Source organism: Trichomycterus rosablanca, chromosome 10 (genome assembly GCF_030014385.1).
Source record: "Trichomycterus rosablanca isolate fTriRos1 chromosome 10, fTriRos1.hap1, whole genome shotgun sequence".
Classification (NCBI taxonomy): domain Eukaryota; kingdom Metazoa; phylum Chordata; class Actinopteri; order Siluriformes; family Trichomycteridae; genus Trichomycterus; species Trichomycterus rosablanca.
In genome coordinates, this window is record NC_085997.1 from 9,199,828 (window position 1) to 9,221,619 (window position 21,792).

A 21,792-nucleotide genomic window follows, 5' to 3' on the forward strand; every position below is an offset into this window, starting at 1 on the left:
TTGTGAAAAGATTAAGCAGTTTGTACAAATATTAGTCTGTGTGGGGTGGGAGTGGCGTCAACAGTGTCCAAGCTAGACAGAATGGTTTTAGCAGTCTAAGGCACTGTGACAGCTCATGCTTTACACAAATTTACGTCTTTAACCCTCTACCATACATAATAATGTGAAAAGATTAAGCAGTTTGTGCAAATCTTAGACCATGTGGGGTGAGGGTGGTATCAATGGTACCCCAGCTAGTCAGGATGGTCGAGCGGTCTAAGGCGCTGCGTTCAGGTCGCAGTCTTCCCTGAAGGCGTGGGTTCGAATCCCACTTCTGACAGCTCATGCTTTAAACAAATTTACATATTTAACCCTCTACCATACATAATAATGTGAAAAGATATGCCATTAATAATTTATAATCACTGATTTGTGAGATATCAGCAGTAGTAGGTCATGTTTAACTGGTTTAATATTCTTTAAGCGCTGATCATCGGCTGTTTTTCGTGAGTATGTTTGGGCGGTTTTCCATGCATTTTGGCGGGCTTTGAAATGCGCAATCTGGCAACCCTGGCTGAAGCGTTCATTCATTATTTTGGAGCGATGTATGTTTGTATGCTAGAATATAAATAACATCTTTTACAAATTGCTGTCAATTTACATTGACATTTTCCCTTCTGTCTAAACATTTTTGGAATTGGGTTTGTAAAAGTAAGCGATACTGTGGATAATATATTTAATGAGCTGAACTAACTGAGAGAAGCGCTAACGGTGGTGGAAGAGTCTAAAAGTGTTTGGAACATAGTCGTATCATCATAGCAGTACAACACAGTTTTGTCCGTAGCATCCGAAAATATCCAGAAGCTAATATACACAAACTTTTCTTTAAAAAATAAACTTACCTTGTTAATAAAGTATGACCTCAAAATCTAAACAAACACAGTATCCGCTGCTGCAGTCTCTACACAAACTTTTCTGCACTGAAATCTCAAGGACACATTTTATGGATATTACGGTAATGCACTGAAAACGCGTCCTACAGTCATGCAAGCACATACAGCAGTGTGTGAGTTTACACTAATCAACCATAACATTAAAACCACCTCCTTGTTTCTACACTCACTGTCTATTTTATCAGCTCCACTTACCATATAGGAGCACTTTGTAGTTCTACAATTATTGACATGACCACTACAGAGCAGGTATTATCTAGGTGGTGGATCATTCTCAGCACTGCAGTGACACTGACATGGTGTTGGTGTGTTAGTGTGTGTTGTGCTGGTATGAGTGGATCAGACACAGCAGCGCTGCTGGAGTTTTTAAATACCGTGTCCACTCACTGTCCACTCTATTAGACACTCTTACCTAGTTGGTCCACCTTGTAGAGACAGTCAGAAACGATCGCTCATCTATTGCTGCTGTTTGAGTTGGTCATCTTCTAGACCTTCATCAGTGGTCATAGGACACTTCCCACAGGGCGCTGTTGGCTGGATGTTTTTGGTTGGTGGACTATTCTCAGTCCAGCAGTGACAGTGAGGTGTTTAAAAACCTGCAGCGCTGCTATGTCTTATCCACTCATACCAGCACAACACAGGAGAGTCCTGACCATTGAAGAACAGCATAAAAGGGGGATAAAAAAGCATGTTGAGAAACAGATGGATTACAGTCAGTAATTGTAGAACTACAAAGTGCTTCTATATGGTGGAGCTGATAAAATGGACAGTGAGTGTGGAAACAAGGAGGTGGTTTTAATGTTATGGCTGATCGGTGTATACTCACCATGTATGCGTGGCTTTCCTCCGGATATGAAAACGTGCCAGTAGGTGTAATTGCTGCTCTAAATTGCACCTGTATGTGTGAGTGAGTGGATAAATTAGTGTGTGATGCTTTGCGATGGTTTGACGCGCCCTGTCCAGGGTGTATTTTTGTCTTGAGCCCCGTGTTCGTGACACTGGACCCACGCTTGCCCTGTAATGCTGAATATCAATACAGGCAAATGAAGCGCATTTAAAAAAGCTTTAAAGCATTCTTGAAAAATGATCAGGCCAACCTTTTTAAAAAGTAGATCCAGATGACCTGTTGACTAAAATAGTAGATCCCAAGCCACAGAAGTGTGGGCACCAGTTTTACATTGGCTACGTTTTAACAAGACGTACCAAGAATGGCCTGTAGATGGCGCACTGTAGTCGTTTTTAAAAGCAAGCCAATTATGCCACCGAACTTAATGTACAATACTTTATAATGTATCAATTGTAACAGTATCAAATAATAAAACATTATACAAAATTATAAGTTTATGCGTTTCTGTCAAAACAAAACAAAAAAGGTATGTAAACAAAACTGTTTGAGCGTAAATAGGGCGTTACTGACATTGTAACACGGACAGACTAGCCTTATGGTTAATGCTGCAACGAATTTTACCGTAATTTCATCTTTTCAGATTGCAAAATGATCATAATGTTTGTGTACTGGAGAATGTGGGCATCGATCCCACTACCTCTCGCATGCTAAGCGAGCGCTCTACCATTTGAGCTAATTCCCCTTACACAAAACTTTCTAGACCTTCATCAGTGGACATAGGACGCTTCCCACTGGGTGCTGATGGCTGGATGTTTTTGGTTGGTGGACTATTCTCAGTCTAGCAGCACTGCTGTGTCTTATCCAGTCATACCAGCACAACACACACTAACACACCACCACCTGAATTTCCTGCATAAATCTGTTCCATAAAATATTTTCTGCCTTACTCAGCCCTCTGCTTCCTTGTATAGAAATAGGCTAAAAACCGGGTGTAGTAAGTCCTGCTGTCCACAACAAAGGACATTGGATAAATGTTTTGTTGAGAAAGGGTTAAAATTGCTGTACATTTCTGTAATCTTTATAAACTGAAGTTACGACTCATATTGAACGAAACTGATCTCTTACTTTGCTTATTTCCATGAAATGTGAAATATGACATGGCAGCCATTTTTAAAAGAAAGTTCATGAGCTGCTTGCCACACACCCACAAATGTGACATTAATAAAAAGCTCAGTATGTACTCTATAAAATACAGTAGTACTCAAATGGATTGCATAAACGGTGCTTGAGTTAGAGATCTCGGACACATGTCAAGTCAAATTTATTTATATAGCGCTTTTTCCAATGAACATTGTCTCAAAGCAACTTTACAGAATCCAGGCCGAAGGGCGACTGTGGCAAGGAAAAACTCAGGAAGAAACCTTGAGAGGAACCAGACTCAGCAGGGACCCATCCTTCTTGGGTGGCCTGGAGGATACTTTAAATAAAAAGGATTTACACAAATCATACAAACACAAAATTAAATTGAACTGAAAGTTGTAACTAGCAAAAAAATAATGTAAGTTCTTCATTGTTCAGTCCAGTCTGTGATAAAGTCTGTTGTACATTCTGGACATTTTTGGTGCAAACACGCCAGGTGTCCGTCACATCTAGTAGGAGCAGCATTGTTGGCACTGCAGTCTTTAACCTCGAGAGGGTGAACAGGTTTCCGTCAGAACCACCTCGGGTTAAAACAACAGAAGATGTTGTTACAATGTGAAATCGTTAGGAGTAAAATATCAGAGAGTTTTACAGGTTTAGACTCCACCACCCCTAACTATTACAGCATAACTAGGTTTGCTTGTTTAGTTTGAAAAGACCAATCAACAGCCTGAGTAAATAAACATGTTTTCAATCTAGACTTGAACATAGAGACTGTGTCCGAGTTCTGACAGCGGATTTTCCTAAGTTTGAAGCAGATCTGTGATGGAAATGTTGTGTTTCAATAAACAATAAAAGTTATCAGGAGCAATTTCTTGGAAAGACTCCAAAAGGGGTTACCAAAAGTACAGTTGTTTTACATCAGGGGTGCCCAATACGTCGATCACGATCTTATAGTCAATCGCACAGTGCATCCCTAAGTAAAAACTGTCATTACCTCAACATGTCATTACCAACACATAACTTGTTGTGATGGTAAAGACACTTAGTGATGGTAATAACAGGTTATTAGTTTCACCATCACTATCTTATTAACTGTTTAATAATTAAAGCTAATTAAAGCTAAATAAGCATAATGGTTTTATTATACAAGGCAGCGCATTAATTTTCACTGATTAGTCAATATGGCCCACAAGATATCAGCAGAGATCCAGTAAAATATCAGTAATTACATGAAAAAGAAAAATTAAGCTTAAAGCAATATCACAACCTTCAAAATGGGAACAAAGGTGCATCATAAAGGGAATTTGCTCAAATGGCAGAGCGCTCGCTTAGCATGTGAGAGGTAGCGGGATCGATGCCCGCATTCTCCAGTGCAGATACCTTATGATTATTTAAGGGTATCATGTAATATGAAACTTGTTGCGGCATCGCTTAATGAAACGCGGCATCAAAAATTAGATCAGGATTTAAGTGAGTCTTTAAGGCAACAAAAAATATGTGGAAATTAATATCTAAAACTCAGCGCATTATTAGGCTACACATAAATATAGATTTAAACTGTCCTCTATTTACTACAGTCTGTTAGAAACAACTAGTTGGGGTGGAGAACATGTTGCACATACAGTGTGCTATTATTTCAAGCTTATCAAGTACATGATATTTCACTTAATAACATCTCACAAAGTACAAATTCTTCAACTTTCTGAATAAACCATGTAGTATGGGACATTACCTCTTACCTAATGCAGTAAGAAACAACTCGCCCGAACAGGGACTTGAACCCTGGACCCTCAGATTAAAAGTCTGATGCTCTACCGACTGAGCTACCCAGGCTTTAAAAATCCATGCTGTCTCTCTTGAAGGCGATTATATAAAGTTTTAAGTGAAGTATGTTGCTGCTTACACACACAAAGAAAAACATCTCGGGAGGAGAATTTTGCAGGTAGATTACAAACAGATTCCTTTCTTTCACCTTTTTCCTTTTTTCCTGTATCAATTGCACGATTGTTTTCCAGTCATTAAAATGTTATGTGCATTTATATGTGGCAAGAGAAAAAAAAATCCATAAAACTCAAACTGAGTTAGCAAAGAACCTTAAATTATACTAAAGGGTTCTTCAAGTAGAAACAGTTCTACCAAGAACACAAAAAGAACCCTTAAGAAACACTTCTTAGTGCTACATACATTAGTTGTATTCTAGAGGTCAGCATGCGATGAAACTGTGATAGAAACAGACATCGTTTTACTTTATACAACAGTTAGTTCCGACCTTACAATCTGATTGGTTGAGAAGCGTTTTAACCGTGCTGATATTCGTGATAACAGCACAGCCTTTTCACACCACAACTGTATTACTCCGCTGACGCGTTGCCAGTAACGACAAGCTTCATGCACACAAACGCGCACGCAGGCGACACAGACCTTTTTCCCGATCGCGTTTTAAATCCGTTATCTGATATACAATCTAGCGCACTGTGTAGGGAACATAAATCAGTTGTCTAATTTACTGTCTAGTGCACTATGTAGGGAACATAAATCCGTGATCTGATACACAATCTAGTGCACTATGTATGTACATTAATGTGTTTGTAACGCGAACAGTTAGTTTAATAGCCCAGTTAGCAGCTCCTAAAAGTTCTGTTATCACCAATATCCTTTGGTGTGTGCAAGAGGTTTTTTATTTTTATTTTTTCCTTCGGAGGTTCTTGCCTTTTTCTTCTTGTTGTTCTTACCTCCCTGAAATGAGTTTTTGCAACTTGGGATGTCTGCTTTGTAGTGTTAAACTTTATATTCGTTGTGGAACTACTTTTTGGCGGAAGGTATTGTCAATATTAAAGCATATTTATTATGAAATTCAGGGCTTCTTTGATTTATTTTCTTTCTTTATTTTGTAAAAACTGTTGTATAAAAGCAATAGAACACTTGAGGTCGTGTGTTATCGCGAATAACACGCGTGCCTGCGACCGAATCACAGCCGTGATGTTATTCGCGATAACACACTCCCTCTCGTGTTCTATTGCTTGAGTCTAACGCAATATTAACTGTATTCATATTATGCCATCTAGTGATCGATTTAATAGCCTACAACAAGCACAAACAGGGTTTGAGTTCTTAACAAATAATCCAGTCAGTTAAAAACCCAACAAGAAGGCTGTACCTAATACACTCATACCAGAGAAAACACACCCTAACATGCTAGTGCCGTTACAGTGCTAACAATGGTCCACCCAAAAACATTATTTGGTCAGTTGGAGATCTTATATGGGGCTCCCTTTCGATTGATATATGATTTACAACCTAGTGACAAAGTGTACAGTGCAGCAAATGGGTTACAGTCAGTACAATTACTATACATAATAATGTGAAAAGATTAAGCAGTTCGTACAAATATTAGTCCGTGTGGGGCGAGGGTGGTGTCGATGGTACCCAAGCTAGTCAGGATGAGGTCTAAAACGCTGAGTTCAGGTCACAGTGTCCCATGGAGGTGTGGGTTTGAATCCCACTTCTGACTGCTAGTGCTTTATACACATTATGTCTTTAACCCTCTAAGATACATAATAATGTGAAAAGATTCAGCGCTTTGTACAAATCTTTGGCCATGTGGGGGTGTTGTTGGTAATTGGCATAACGAACTTGCGAGCATGTCAGGATGGCTGAGCGGTCTAAGGCGCTGCGTTTAGGTTGCAGTCTCCCCTGGAGGCGTGGGTTCAAATCCCACTTCTGACATCTCATGCTTTATGCAAGTTTACTTCTTTAGAGGACACAGCCATCAGGGAATACAGTTTGCATGAACTTGGTGTACATGGTCTGCAACAATGCTGAGGTAGGTGGTATGTGTCAAAGTAACATCCGCATGGATGCCAGGACCCTGGTTTCTGATTTCTAAAAATGTGAGAAATTTAAACGTATTCATTCTGATCATAAAGTATGTTTATTCAGCGTCTATTTACATTGTTACAGCAGTATTTTACAATTGAAATGTTCACATTATTTAAATGTATGTAAAGTACATTGTATACTAGCTGTTTACTTTTTTCCTAAGTAAAAACTGTCATTACCTCAACATGTCATTACCAACACATAACTTCTTGTGAGGGTAAAGACACTTAGTGATGGTAATAACAGGTTTTTAGTTTCACCATCACTATTTTATTAACTCTTTAATAATTAAAGCTAATTAAAGCTAAATAAGCATAATGGTTTTATTATACAAGGAAACATTAATTTTCACTGATTAGTCAATATGGCCCACAAGATATCAGCAGAGATCCAGTAAAATATCAGTAATTACATGAAAAAGAAAAGTTAAGCTTAAAGTAATATCACAACCTTCAAAATGGGAACAAAGACACAAATGCACATGAGGTAGTAAAGTTACATATAATCACAACCCCCTTCCCCTAACCACCACCACCACAAGTCCAACAAAATCAAAGAGAAAATGCACTTCATAAAAGACCTCACATTGTTCATCCTAAATGCTAAGATCAACATTTAAATAAAGTGAGTCTTAGATCGTTTAAAAGCAACGCATAATATAAACAAGAGTACGTGAGTTTAAACACGTTGCACCCTCACTTTATAATGCAACATCAACGCTCTGTTAGTACATTATACAGTTTGGTGTGTTCTTTGAAAGGGGAATTAGCTCAAATGGTAGAATGCTTGCTTAGCACGTGAGAGGTAGCGGGATCGATGCCCGCATTCTCCAGAAACATTATGATTATTTAAGGGTAACATGTAATATGAAACTTGTTGCGGCATTGCTTAATGAAACACAGCATCAAAAATTTGGTCAGGATCTAAGTGAGTCTTTAAGGCAACATAAAATACGTGGGTATTAATATGTAAAACTCAGTGCATTATTAGGCTGCACATAAATATAGATTTAAACTGGGCGTAAGGCAAGGCAAGGCAAGGCAAGGCAAGTTTATTTGTATAGCACCTTTCATACACAGTGGCAATTCAAAGTGCTTTACATAAGGAAAAATTAAAAGCATTAAAACATTCCTGAGATCTAGAACCTCAGAAAGACTTCTTGCAAACATTTAGTTACAATTAAGACAACATGAAATTCAAACAAGAGAGATAAAAATTAAGAACATGAAAAATTAAAAGAAAATATTGTAAAATATACCCTACAATTTGGGAAATACGAAATTAAAACAAGAGAGATAAGCAATTAAAACATGAAAACTAAAAGAAAATATAGTAAAATATACACTACAATTTAGAATGTACACTACTCTATAAAAAGAATTATTAAGAGCATGAAAAACTAAAAGAAATAGGGTAATAGCAAAAATTTCGAGCTCAATCATAGGCACAAGAAAAAAGAAAAGTTTTTAACCTGGATTTAAACATTTCTACATTTGCGGAACATCTAATATCTCCTGGCAGTCTGTTCCAGTTATATGCAGCCCAACAGCTAAATGCTGCTTCACCATGTTTAGTTTGGACTCTGAGCTCAACTAGCTGACCTGAGTCCATGGATCTAAGAGATCTACTAGGTTTATATTCTCTAAACATATCTGAGATGTATTCTGGGCCGAACCCATTCAGTGATTTATAGACCAGTAGCAGCACTTTAAATTCTATTCTGTAACTAACCGGAAGCCAGTGTAGAGATTTTAGAACTGGAGTGATGTGCTCAGTTCTCTTCGTCTTAGTTAAAACTCTAGCAGCAGCGTTCTGAATGAGCTGTAACTGTTTAATTGTCTTTTTGGGAAGTCCAGTTAAGAGACCATTACAATAGTCCACCCTACTGGAGATAAAAGCATGGATCAGCTTCTCTAGGTCTTGTTGGCACACTAGACCCTTGATTTTGGCTATATTTCTAAGATGGTAGAAGGCTGTTTTGGTGATGGTTTTAATATGGCTGGTGAATGTAAGATCTGAGTCTATTAGCACGCCAAGATTTCGGACTTGGTCTTTGGTTTTTAGAGCCCGGGAACTGAGGTGCTCACTGACACTAGACCTCTTTTCTTTGCTGCCAAACACCACAATCTCTGTTTTGTCCTTATTTAATTGTAAAAAATTCTGGCTCATCCAGTTATTGATGTCCTCCAGACACTGACACAGTGAATCTATTGGGCTGTAATCATCTGATGAGAGAGCCAGATATATCTGTGTGTCATCTGCATAACTATGGTAATCAATGTTGTTAGCCTGTAGCATTTGGCCTAATGGCAGCATACAGTGCCTTGCAAAAGTATTCAGCCCCCTTGAACTTTTCAACCTTTTGCCACATTTCAGGCTTCAAACATAACGATATGAAATTGTAATTTTTTGTGAAGAATCAACAACAAGTGGGACACAATCGTGAAGTGGAACGAAATTTATTGGATATTTTAAACTTTTTTTAGAAATAAAAAACTAAAAAGTGGGGTGTGCAATATTATTCAGCCCCTTTACTTTCAGTGCAGCAAACTCACTCCAGAAGTTCAGTGAGGATCTCTGAATGATCCAATGTTGACCTAAATGACTGATGGTGATAAATAGAATCCACCTGTGTGTAATCAAGTCTCCGTATAAATGCACCTGCTCTGTGACAGTCTCAGAGTTCTGTTTAAAGCGCAGAGAGCATCATGAAGACCAAGGAACACACCAGGCAGGTCCGAGATACTGTTGTGGAGAAGTTTAAAGCCGGATTTGGATACAAAAAGATTTCCCAAGCTTTAAACATCTCAAGGAGCACTGTGCAAGCGATCATATTGAAATGGAAGGAGTATCAGACCACTGCAAATCTACCAAGACCCGGCCGTCCCTCTAAACTTTCAGCTCAAACAAGGAGAAGACTGATCAGAGATGCAGCCAAGAGGCCCATGATCACTCTGAATGAACTGCAGAGATCTACAGCTGAGGTGGGAGAATCTGTCCATAGGACACAATCAGTCGTACACTGCACAAATCTGGCCTTTATGGAAGAGTGGCAAGAAGAAAGCCATTTCTCAAAGATATCTATAAAAAGTCACCTGGGAGACACACCAAACATGTGGAAGAAGGTGCTCTGGTCAGATGAAACCAAAATCTAACTTTTTGGCCACAATGCAAAACGTTATGTTTGGCGTAAAAGCAACACAGCTCATCACCCTGAACACACCATCCCCACTGTCAAACATGGTGGTGGCAGCATCATGGTTTGGGCCTGCTTTTCTTCAGCAGGGACAGGGAAGATGGTTAAAATTGATGGGAAGATGGATGGAGCCAAATACAGGACCATTCTGGAAGAAAACCTGTTGCAGTCTGCAAAAGACCTGAGACTGGGACGGAGATTTATCTTCCAACAAGACAATGATCCAAAACATAAAGCAAAATCTACAATGGAATGGTTCACAAATAAACGTATCCAGGTGTTAGAATGGCCAAGTCAAAGTCCAGACCTGAATCCCATCGAGAATCTGTGGAAAGAGCTGAAAACTGCTGTTCACAAACGCTCTCCATCCAACCTCACTGAGCTCGAGCTGTTTTGCAAGGAAGAATGGGCAAAAATTTCTGTCTCTCGATGTGCAAAACTGATAGAGACATACCCCAAGCGACTTGCAGCTGTAATCGCAGCAAAAGGTGGCGCTACAAAGTATTAACGCAAGGGGGCTGAATAATATTGCACGCCCCACTTTTCAGTTTTTTATTTCTAAAAAAAAGTTTAAAATATCCAATAAATTTTGTTCCACTTCACGATTGTGTCCCACTTGTTGTTAATTCTTCACAAAAAATTACAATTTCATATCGTTATGTTTGAAGCCTGAAATGTGGCAAAAGGTTGAAAAGTTCAAGGGGGCTGAATACTTTTGCAAGGCACTGTATGTTAGAGGGTTAAAGACATAAGTTTGTATGAAGCACTAGCAGTCAGAAGTGGGATTCAAACCCAGACCTCCATGGGACACTGTGACCTGAACTCAGCATTTTAGACCGCATCCTGACTAGCTTGGGTACCATCACCACCACCCTCGCCCCACACGGACTAATATTTGTACGAACTGCTTAATCTTTTCACATTATTATGTATGGTAAATGTACTGAATGTAACCCATTTGCTGCACTGTACACTTTGTCACTAGGCTGTAAATCATATATCAATCGAAAGGGAGCCCCATATGAGATCTCCAACTGACCAAATAATGTTTTTTTGAAAGGGTTCTTTTTGTGTTCTTGGTAGAACTGTTTCTACTTGAAGAACCCTTTAGTATAATTCAAGGTTCTTTGCTAACTCAATTTGATTTTTATGAATTTTTTTTTCTCTTGCCACATATAAATGCACAAAACATTTTAATGACTGGAAAACAGTCGTGCAGTTGATACAGAAAAAAAAGGAAAAAGGTGAAAGAAAGGAATCTGTTTGTAATCCACCTGCAAAATTCTCCTCAAGAGGTGTTTTTCTTTGTGTGTAAACAGCAACAGCCTTCACCTAAAACTTTATATAATCACCCTCAAGAGAGACAGCCCAGGTTTTCACATCCCGGATAGCTCAGTCGGTAGATCATCAGACTTTTAATCTGAGGGTCCAGGGTTCAAGTCCTTGTTCGGGCGAGTTGTTTCTGACTGTGTTGTGTAAGCGGCATTGTCCCGTAGTACATGGTTTGTTTAGAAAGTCTAAATGTTATTTACTACTAATCTCACAGGGAAATGTGCTTAAAAGTTTGCACTGCTTCTGCATTGGAGAATGCGATCATCGATCCAGCTACTTCTCGCATGCTAAGCGAGCGCGATACCGTTTGAGCTAATTCCCCTTACGATTAATCCCCTTTAGCCTTTTGTAAATTGTAATGTACTATCAGAGCGTTGATGCTGCATTATAAAGTGAGGGTGCAACGTGTTTAAGCTCACATACTCTTTTCTGTATTATACCTTGCTTTTAAACCATCACAGACTTTTATCGCAGACTTTAGGACGAACTAAACCCAATCAAAACTGTCTTTGTACCACTGATAGACTGACTTAAGGGTTGATGCTGCATTTTAAAGGGGATGTCGTGAGTTTCAGCTGTTCATCTTCTATGAAGCAGTTTCACCAGAAGAAAAACCATTAAAAAGTCACGTACCGCTACTTTAACAAAAAGTCGTTTCAGATAAAACTCCGAGACATTTCAAAATTGGAGAATTATAAGTTATTGTGTGTTTGTGTAGCCCAATTAAAATTTGGAGATTACTAATATTTTGTTTATGTTAATTTATAACTAGTAAATAAGTTGTTCTTATTTGTTCTGTAAATAATGTTCTGGTTGTTTTATGCTGTTTAAAGTAAAGTGTATGTATAGCCCTCCCTTGATTTATTTTTAAGCCAATCAGCATGAACTGTCACAGGTCGGGAAAAGAGCGGGAGAAAGTGGGTGGAAAAAGAAGAAAAAAGTGGAGAAAATAGCGTGATGTGAAACAAGTGTCATGTAAGCGGGTAAAACACCTGTTTAGGATTTATCTCTCTTGATGCGTAAAGACAAACGGACAGTGAGTCTTATATTAACATCTTACAGTCGATTAGTGACATTGTTTATGCTGCATCAGCCGTGAACTTCGTCTCTTGAGTTTCGCGCATGGACATTGAAGGCAGTACGCTTCCTCAGCAGCTGTGATGATTACAGTGGATTAAAAGCATCGGATAAACTCTGATTGTTTCATCCAAGATCAAAAGGAAAAAGACTGGTGGATTTTTTCTGTTTCATCCATGTAAACAAAGAACGTGGACAGCTCCACCACAACCGACCAAATATACTTCATGATCTGTGCTGATTGGGACTATTAGGTTGGATCAGGCCTGCAACGGAAATTTTGGGTACCCTTTTTTTTAGTTAGTTATTTACCTAACTTAGGAGAGATTGATAATATTTTGAATATTACTGATGGTAATTTGAGTGAATCTGTATTATAACATTTTTGTAAAATATATTGGGGTTTGAAATGCATATTAATGATTGTGTAAATGAGTAAATAGTTAATTTGTTTAAGTATTATTAACGTATACAAGTTTGGTATGTGAGTCAGGGATAATGTTAATACAGCTACTGTAAATGGTGTTAGTCGCAGGTTTTTTTGTGCAAGGTTAGTACCACATATATATAGGGAAATTGAAGTAGTTTTTTCGGTTTAAATAAGAGTATAGCTTAAATATAAAATAATCGTAAGTACTGATAAGTAGTGGCCCTTTTAAATCCTTACATTACCACAAAGAAAGAGATTTCTTAAACAATTAAAAGAAGTCAGGGAGTGCTTTCCAAATACAGCCAGGGGTGCTAGGGGACGCTATATTTGTCAATTTAAACATGTCAAAAAAGGTCTTTAAACCAAACGATTTGAGTAAAAATAGAGCATAACTGTCACTGTAGAACTTACAGACTGACCTAATGTTTGATGCAGCGTTTCAGTGAGCAACGACTTTTATATTATGTGTTGCCTTAAGTGATCATAATGTTTCAGCATTGGAGAATGTGGGCATCGATCCCACTACCTCTCGCATGCTAAGCGAGCGCTCTACCATTTGAGCTAATTCCCCTTACACAGAACCTTCCTTTAGAATTTGTAAATTGTAATGTACTAACAGAGCGTTGATGCTGCATTATAAAGTGAGGGTGCAACGTGTTTAAGCTCACGTACTGTTTTCTGTATTACGCTATGTTTTTAAACCATCACAGACTCAGTTTATTTAAAACGTTGATCTTAGCCTTTAGGACGAACAATGTGAGGTCTTTTATGAAGTGCATTTTTTCTTTGATTTTGTTGGACCTGTAGGAGATTGTCCTGTTCTTGTTGCAGCTCTGCTGGAGGGTTATTTTCTTGGTGTTTGTGGTGGTGGTGGGGGGGTCTTTGTTCCCATTTTGGTTTATTTAGTATATGATGTACTTTACATCCATTTAAATAATGTGAACATTTCCATTTTTGTCGTAAAATACTGCTGTAACAATGTAAATGGACGCTGAATAAACATACTTAAATGGATATTTAAGTATTTAAGTACATATTTAAATGGATGTAAAGTACATCATATACTAAATAAACCAAAATGGGAACAAAGACCCCACCACCACCACCACCACAAACACCAAAAAAATAACCCTCCAGCAGAGCTGCAACAATAAACAGAACAAGATCAGGATGAATACATGATTCAGTTTCTCAGATTTTCAGTGATCAGAAGCCTGGGTCCTGGCATCCATGTGGATGTTACTTTGACACGTACCACCTACCTCAGCATTGTTGCAGACCATGTTCACCCTTTGATGAAAACTGTATTCCCTAATGGCTGTAAGTAGATTTGTTTAAATCATGAGCTGTCAGAAGTGGGATTTGAACACATAAACTGCTTAATCTTTTCACATTATTATGTATTGTAAATGTACTGACTGTAACCCATCTGCTGCACTGTACACTTTGTCACTAGGCTGTAAACCTAGTGGCTCAAATGGTAGAGCGCTTGCTTAGCATGCGAGAGGTAGTGGGATCGATGCCCACATTCTCCAGTATAGAAACATTATGATCATTTTGCAATCTGAAAAGATGAAATTACGGTCAAATTCGTTGCAGCATTAACCATAAGGCTAGTCTGTCCGTGTTACAATGTCAGTAACGCCCTATTTACGCTCAAACAGTTTTGTTTACATACCTTTTTTGTTTTGTTTTGACAGAAACGCATAAACTTATAATTTTTTATAATGTTTTATTATTTGATACTGTTACAATTGATACATTATAAAGTATTGTACATATTTAAGTTCGGTGGCATAATTGGCCATAGCTTGCTTTTAAAAAACGACTACAGTGCGCCATCTACAGGCCATTCTTGGTACGTCTTGTTAAAACGTAGCCAATGTAAAACTGGTGCCCACACTTCTGTGGCTTGGGATCTACTATTTCAGTCAACAGGTCATCGGGATCTACTTTTTAAAAAGGTTGGCCTGATCATTTTTCAAGAATGCTTTAAAGCTTTTTTAAATGCGCTTCATTTGCCTGTATTGATATTCAGCAAACCCAATTCCAAAAATGTTTAGACAGAAGAGAAAATGTCAATGTAAATAGACAGCAGTTTGTAAAAGATGTTATTTATATTCTAGCATACAAACATACATCGCTCCAAAATATGAATGAACGCTTCAGTCAGGGTTGCCAGATTGCGCATTTAAAAGCCCGCCAAAATGCATGGAAAACAGAAAAACAGCCGATAATCAGCGCTTAAACAAAATTAAACCAGTTAAACATGACCTACTACTGCTGATATCTCACAAATCAGTGATTACAAATTAATAATGGCATTTGAAATAATAAAAAACTAAGACTAACTAGTACTAAGATTTGTACTAACTGTTATTTCTTTTCACATTATTATGTATGGTAGAAAGGTAAAGATGTAAATTTGTATAAAGTATGAGCTGTCAGAAGTGGGATTCGAACCCACGCCTCCAGGGGAGACTGCGACCTGAACGCAGCGCCTTAGACCGCTCGGCCATCCTGACTAGCTGGAGCACCACACACATCACCCTCGCCCCACACAGACTGAGATTTGTACAAACTCCTGAATCTTTTCACATTATTATGTATGGTAAATTTACTGACTGTAACCCATTTGCTGCACTGTACACTTTGTCACTAGGCTGTAAATCATATATCAATAGAAAGGGAGCCCCATATGAGATCTCCAACTGACCAAATGATGTTTTTTGGGTGGACCATTCTTAGCACTGTAACGGCACTAGCGTGTTAGGGTGAACTCATATGCGTGTGAAGGCAGACGAGTAAATACTTTTGGCAATAAAACCTTTTTATATTAATTGTTAAAATTCTTGAAAGTTTTACATGACAACGTATGTTAAAGTTTGTAATTTATGTCACATCCTTGTGGGATTAAAGCAGGTTGCAGAGCCCGAATAGCTCAGTCGGTAGAGCAGTAATGTCCCGTACTACATGGTTTATTTAGAATGATGAAGAATTTGTACTTTGTGAGATATTTCTAAGTGAAATAGCATGTACTTGATCAGCTTGAAATAATAGCACACTGTATGTGTAACATGTTCTCCACACCAACTAGTTGTACGCTCAGCCGTTTCAAACAAACTGTAGTAATTGCACTACATTAAACAGTTGGTATATCCTGCACTATTCTGGACCTTACATAATGCAGCATCAACACAAGTGTTACTTTTTTTGCGGAAGCATTTCTGCACGCAGGTGTTCCCACAGGGACGCAATTCAACAGCGCACCTCAAGCAAGTAGTTCTTCACCAAAACAGTGCAGTAACACATTTAACATGAATGTCACCCACCAAGACAATTACAGAAGAAGTAGTACTACTGAGTACTAATACTACTGAGTACCAATACCAGTTATTACTACTACTTCTTATTAGTTGTGGCGCGCTACGAGTAAAGGCACCAACGGAATATTAGCGTTCCGCTGTTGCCAGATTGGGCGGTTTTCCTCCTAATTGGGCGGGGTTTTTTTTTTTCAAAGACAATTTAATAGCATTTAAATAACACTTCTATTGAAAATATAATGTTCAGTTTTAAGAAGCCCCAACATTGTACAAGGCTATTAAAAGTAAAGTCAATTTTCAATGCTGATTTGGCTTAATAGTGTTGGTCAGAATGTATCATATTCCTGAAAGAAAATTAAAGTTTGTTTTCCATGCATTCACACTAGCATGTTCTGGGGTTCAAATGAGTCTCATCAGTACACACAAGTTTGCAGTCAAATGATCAAGTATTGCACAGGAATATCTTTGAAATTCTGTTAAGGTTATAGGCTGTATTTTAGTTTTTCACTTGTCAGGGAAAATGAGAAAAAAATAAAAAAAGCGTATTATGCTAGGCTTGATGTAATTCTACATGGTACTCACTGCCATAGGTAAACGAGTGAGTGACCAAAACGCTACTAGATCAACAGCCACTAGCCACATACAAAAAATAAGGTATCAGACAGTTTCTGTGCCGCCCCTGTGTGATTAATGGTCTCAGTTTGGCCACCCCTATGAAAACTGTCTGGCTTTGCCACTGTCTACAGTTGAAAAAGAAGCAGAGACGAAATAGCTGATAAGAGATGAAGGACTAATTCAGTGGTGTATTCAGCTTGTATTTCTTGCCAGAAACCAGAAAAGAGGTTTGCAGGTACAGCCATCCAATTTTGGTGTTTTTAGCAGTTTTTCTGACATTTGTATTATTCATATCGATATCGGAATTATATCGTATCGACCGAAATTAGGAGTTATATTGTGATATAAATTTTAGCCATATCGTCCAGCCCTGGATCAGTATAAATACATGATTAAATTTCTCACATTTTCAGTGATCAAAAGCCTGGGTCCTGGCATCCATGTGGATGTTACTTTGACACGTACCACCTACCTCAGCATTGTTGCAGACCATGTACACCCTTTGATGAAAACTGTATTCCCTGATGGCTGTGTCCTCTAAAGATGTAAATTTGTATAAAGCATGAGCTGTCAGAAGTGGGATTCGAACCCACGCCTCCAGGGGAGACTGCGACCTGAACGCAGCGCCTCAGACCGCTCGGCCACCCTGACTTGAATGTCCTTTAGCAAAGCCAATTCTCCTCAACACCCCCACATGGCCAAAGATTTGTACGAACTGCTAAATCTTTTCACATTATTATGTATGTTAGAGGGTTAAAGACCTAAAGGTTCGACTCCTGGCTGGCTCGGTTACCTTATGCCTTTTTTTTGTCTCTCTAACTCTTTGTGTATGGAGCACAAACAATGCATCCAACAATGGAGGTCTTAAGTGAAAAATACTTGTCAGAGCGGAAAGAAGTGGCTGATGCTGTTGGAACTATGACTGCAGTCTATCAGGGAGCAGCCGACATGAGCCACCAGTGGCAGACTGCTGGGAAGCCGTGATCGTATAGTGGTTAGTCCTCTGCGTTGTGGCTGCAGCAACCCCGGTTCGAATCTGGGTCACGGCACTGTCTTTTTGTATGCCGTGCTTCGAAGGTTCCTATTCTCACTCTTTTTTTGTCTCTCTAACTCCTTGTGTATGGTTCTCTGTACCCCAGATCCAACAATGCAGGTCTTGTCAAGGTGACAAAGACTTGGCAGAGCAGAATGAAGTGGCTGATTCTGGCGTCAGCCGGTGCTGAGCCTTGCAGTTTCCCATATGGTCTAGCGGTCAGGATTCCTGATTTTTACCCAGGTTTTCGACTTCTGCTATGGGAATTGGCCTTTATGATTGGACTCGAGCAAAACTCTGTGTATTAGTTCCTCGGCGCCTTGTTGCTGTAGCTCAAGCAGCTTGCAGTTCAAATCTCAGGACATGTGGGGGTGTTGAGCAAAATTGGCATTGGTAATGTGCAAGCAAGTCAGGATGGCCAAGCAGTCGTTCAGCTCGCAGTCTCCCCTGGAGCCGTGGGTTCGAATTCCTCTTCTGACAGCTCATGCTTTATACCTTCAAAATGGGAACAAAGATGCAAATGCACATAAGGTATTACAGTTACATATAATCACAAACACCCCACCACCACCATTAAAAAGAAAACCCTCCAGCAGCACTGCAACAAGAACAGAACTATCTCCTACAAGTCCAACAAAATCAAAAAGAATGCACTTCATAAAAGATCTCATCCCCGAATATGGCTGCATGTTGGCACTGTCGGCTGACTGAGACTTTTTGAACTGCACTATTTTGGCATCAACCCTTAAGTCCGTCTGTCAGTGGTACAAAGACAGTTATGCAGCATTAACACTCTGCTCTGTCAGTACATTACAATTTGCAAAGGGTAAAGGAGGTTCATAGTAGGGGGAATGAGCTCAAATGGCTGAGCGCTCGCTTAGAATGTGAGAGGTAGCGGTATCGATGCCCACATTCTCCTGTGCAGAAACATTATGATCATTTAAGGCATCACGTAATATGAAACTTGTTGCGTCAATGCTCACTGAAACGCAGCATCAAAATTTACAATGTAACAATAACATTTATGCTCTATTTTCACTCAAATCATTTTTTAATTTTTTAAAAGATTTTTTAAAAATAATTTTTGATTTTTAAATTGACAAACGCAATAACTTGTAATTTTTCAATTTTGAAATGTTTTTGGTTAAAGCAGCGGTACGTGACATTTTGTTGGTTTTTCATCTGGTGAACTGCTTTGTAAAAGATAAACAGCTGAAACTCACGACATCCCCTTTAAATGCAGCATCAACCCTTAAGTCAGTCTGTCAGTGGTACAAAGACAGTTATTATTTTTTTCAGTTCGTCCTAAAAGCTGGGATGAACATTTTAAATAAACTGAGTCTGTGATGATATAAAAGCACCACATAATATAGAAAAGAGTATGTGAGATTAAACACGTTGCACTCCTACTTAATGCAGCATCAACGCTCTGTTAATCCATTAAAATTTACAAAGAGTAAAGGATAGTTTTTGTAATAGAAAACTAAGACTAACTAGGACTAAGATTTGTACGAACTGTTATATCTTTTCACATTATTATGTATGGTAGTGGGTTAATGACATAAATTTATATCAAGTATGTGCTGTCAGAAGTGGGATTCAAACCTACGGCTCCAGGGGAGACTGCGACCTGAACGCAGCGCCTTAGACCGCTCGGCCATCCTGTCTAGCCAGGATATGATTAATACCACTCTCACCCCACACGGACTAAGATTTGTACAAACTCCTTAATCTGTAACCCATTTGCTGCACTGTACACTTTGTCACTAGGCTGTAAACCATATATCAATAGAAAGGGAGCCCCATATGAGATCTCCAACTGACCAAATAATGTTTTTTGGGTGGACCATTCTTAGCACTGTAACGGCACTAGCATGTTAGGGTGTGTTTTCTCTGGTATATGAGTGTATTAGGTACAGCCTTCTTGTTGGCTTTTTAACTGACTGGATTATTTGTTACGAACTCAAACCCGGTTTGTGCTTGTTGTAGGCTATTCAATCGTCCACAAGATTGAATAATATAAATACAGTTAATATTGTATTATGTAATAGAATGACTATAAAGCTGAGTCTGAGCTTAAACACTTGCACCCTGACTTTATAATGCAGCATCAACGCTCTGTTAGTACATTAGTAAAGGTGGGGTCTTCGTAAGGGGAATTAACTCAAATTGTAGAGCGCTCGCTTAGCATGCGAGAGGTAGTGGGATCGATGCCCGCATTCTCCAGTGCAGAAACATTATGATCATTTGGCAGCAACTCGGAATCTGAAATGATAAAATTATGGTGAAATTCGTTGCAGCATTAATCTTTAGGCCAGTCTGTCAGTGTTACAATGTCATTAACGCCCTGTTTACTCTTAAACAGTTTTATTTACATAACTTTTTTGTTTTGTTTTGACAGAAACGCATGAACTTATAATGCTACAATATTAAAATGCACCAGAGTTTTATTTCTTAGTTTGATCGCTGCTATTTATATAACTGAAATGATATTATTGTTATCTTTTTTATTTACTTTTTGAAGTTTTTTTTTTATAAAAAAAAGACTCACAGTGATCATTACCAGGATAAAACAGGCAGTGAATGAATTAATGTATTCCATAATAAGAAACAATAAGAACATCCATCATACCACCAGGTGGTGGAAGTGTGATTGTTCAAGAGATTCAAGATTCAAGATTTACTTTATTGTCATTTTACTGTACACCGAAGTGTACAGAAAAAACGAGATTACGTGCATTGGTTCACGTTAAAAACACCACAGGTTTAAAAAATAAGAAATATATATAGAATAGTAATAGAATAGTAAAGTTAAATAATACTACTAATAATAATACTGACATTATGAAAATTGCACATTGTAGTTAAAGTATTGCACATGCATAAAAATTCACAGTGGTTATACATAATGATAATTATTGCACATTTTGTTATTGCACATTTTGTTACTGCTTGTTAAGATTTAAGGATATTGCACATGTTATACCCATAGATGAAAATATTTATCAGATTTGGGTTAATTTGTTCTGTTCAGAAGTCTGATGGCAGTTGGGTAGAAACTTCTTCTGAACCGGTCCGTGTTGCAGCGTAGACTACTGTACCTTTTACCCGAGGGCAGAAGGGTGAACAGTCTGTGACAGGGGTGAGTGGAGTCACTAATGATGCTCCTGGCTTTTGACAAGAGGTGCTTTTGAGCCAGATCCTCAATAGGTGGAAGTCTGGCCCCTATGGTCTTTTCTGCTGTCCTAACCACTCTCCTGAGGGCCTTTTTTTCTGAGATGTTACAACTCTCATACCAGAGAGAGATGCTGCTGGTTAAAACACTCTCTATTGTGCCTCTGTAGAAAGTAGTGAGGATGGGTGGACTGAGATGGGCCCTCCTCAATCGGCGTAAGAAATGCAATCGCTGGTGAGCCTTTTTGACCAGAGAGGAGGTGTGCAAGGACCAGGTCAGGTTGTCCGTAACGTGAACCCCTAAGAACTTCGTGTTCTGGACAATTTCAACCGGCGTGCCATTGATGTAGGTCGGGGTGTGAATGGGCTGTTTTTTCCTGAAGTCAATCACCATCTCTTTGGTTTTATCAACATTCAGGACCAGGTTGTTATTGCTGCACCATTCCACAAAGAGTCTCACCTCCTTTCTGTATGCAGTCTCGTTGTTGTCCAGAATGAGTCCCACAACTGTTGTGTCATCTGCATACTTTATTATGTGATTTGTGTTGGACTTAGCACGACAGTCATGGGTCATCAGAGTAAACAGTAGAGGGCTCAGCACACATCCTTGTGGAGATCCAGTAGACAGTGAGACCGTGGTTGATGTGTTGTTGCCTACATGCACAAACTGATGTCTGTCTGTGAGAAAATCCAGAATCCAATTGCACAGTGTGGTGTTTAGTCCCAGTGTGACCAGTTTGCTGGCCAGATGCTGGGGGATTATTGTGTTAAAAGCCGAACTGAAGTCGACAAACAGCATCCGTACATGTGA

At 38.8% G+C, this 21,792-nt stretch overlaps 5 non-coding genes across 5 annotated transcripts; 1 reads left to right on the forward strand and 4 right to left on the reverse strand.

Moving 5' to 3' along the window:
• Positions 1-2,448: 2,448 nt before the first annotated feature.
• trnaa-agc (transfer RNA alanine (anticodon AGC)) lies at positions 2,449-2,521 on the reverse strand. The gene has a single exon. It is a non-coding gene; the product is annotated as a tRNA-Ala (tRNA).
• A 2,161-nt stretch (positions 2,522-4,682) lies between these two features.
• Positions 4,683-4,755, reverse strand: trnak-uuu (transfer RNA lysine (anticodon UUU)). The gene has a single exon. It is a non-coding gene; the product is annotated as a tRNA-Lys (tRNA).
• Positions 4,756-6,565: 1,810 nt separating this feature from the next.
• On the forward strand, positions 6,566-6,648 carry trnal-uag (transfer RNA leucine (anticodon UAG)). Its single transcript has one exon. It is a non-coding gene; the product is annotated as a tRNA-Leu (tRNA).
• Positions 6,649-13,334: 6,686 nt separating this feature from the next.
• trnaa-agc (transfer RNA alanine (anticodon AGC)) lies at positions 13,335-13,407 on the reverse strand. Its single transcript has one exon. It is a non-coding gene; the product is annotated as a tRNA-Ala (tRNA).
• Positions 13,408-15,278: 1,871 nt separating this feature from the next.
• trnal-cag (transfer RNA leucine (anticodon CAG)) lies at positions 15,279-15,361 on the reverse strand. Its single transcript has one exon. It is a non-coding gene; the product is annotated as a tRNA-Leu (tRNA).
• Positions 15,362-21,792: the final 6,431 nt, after the last annotated feature.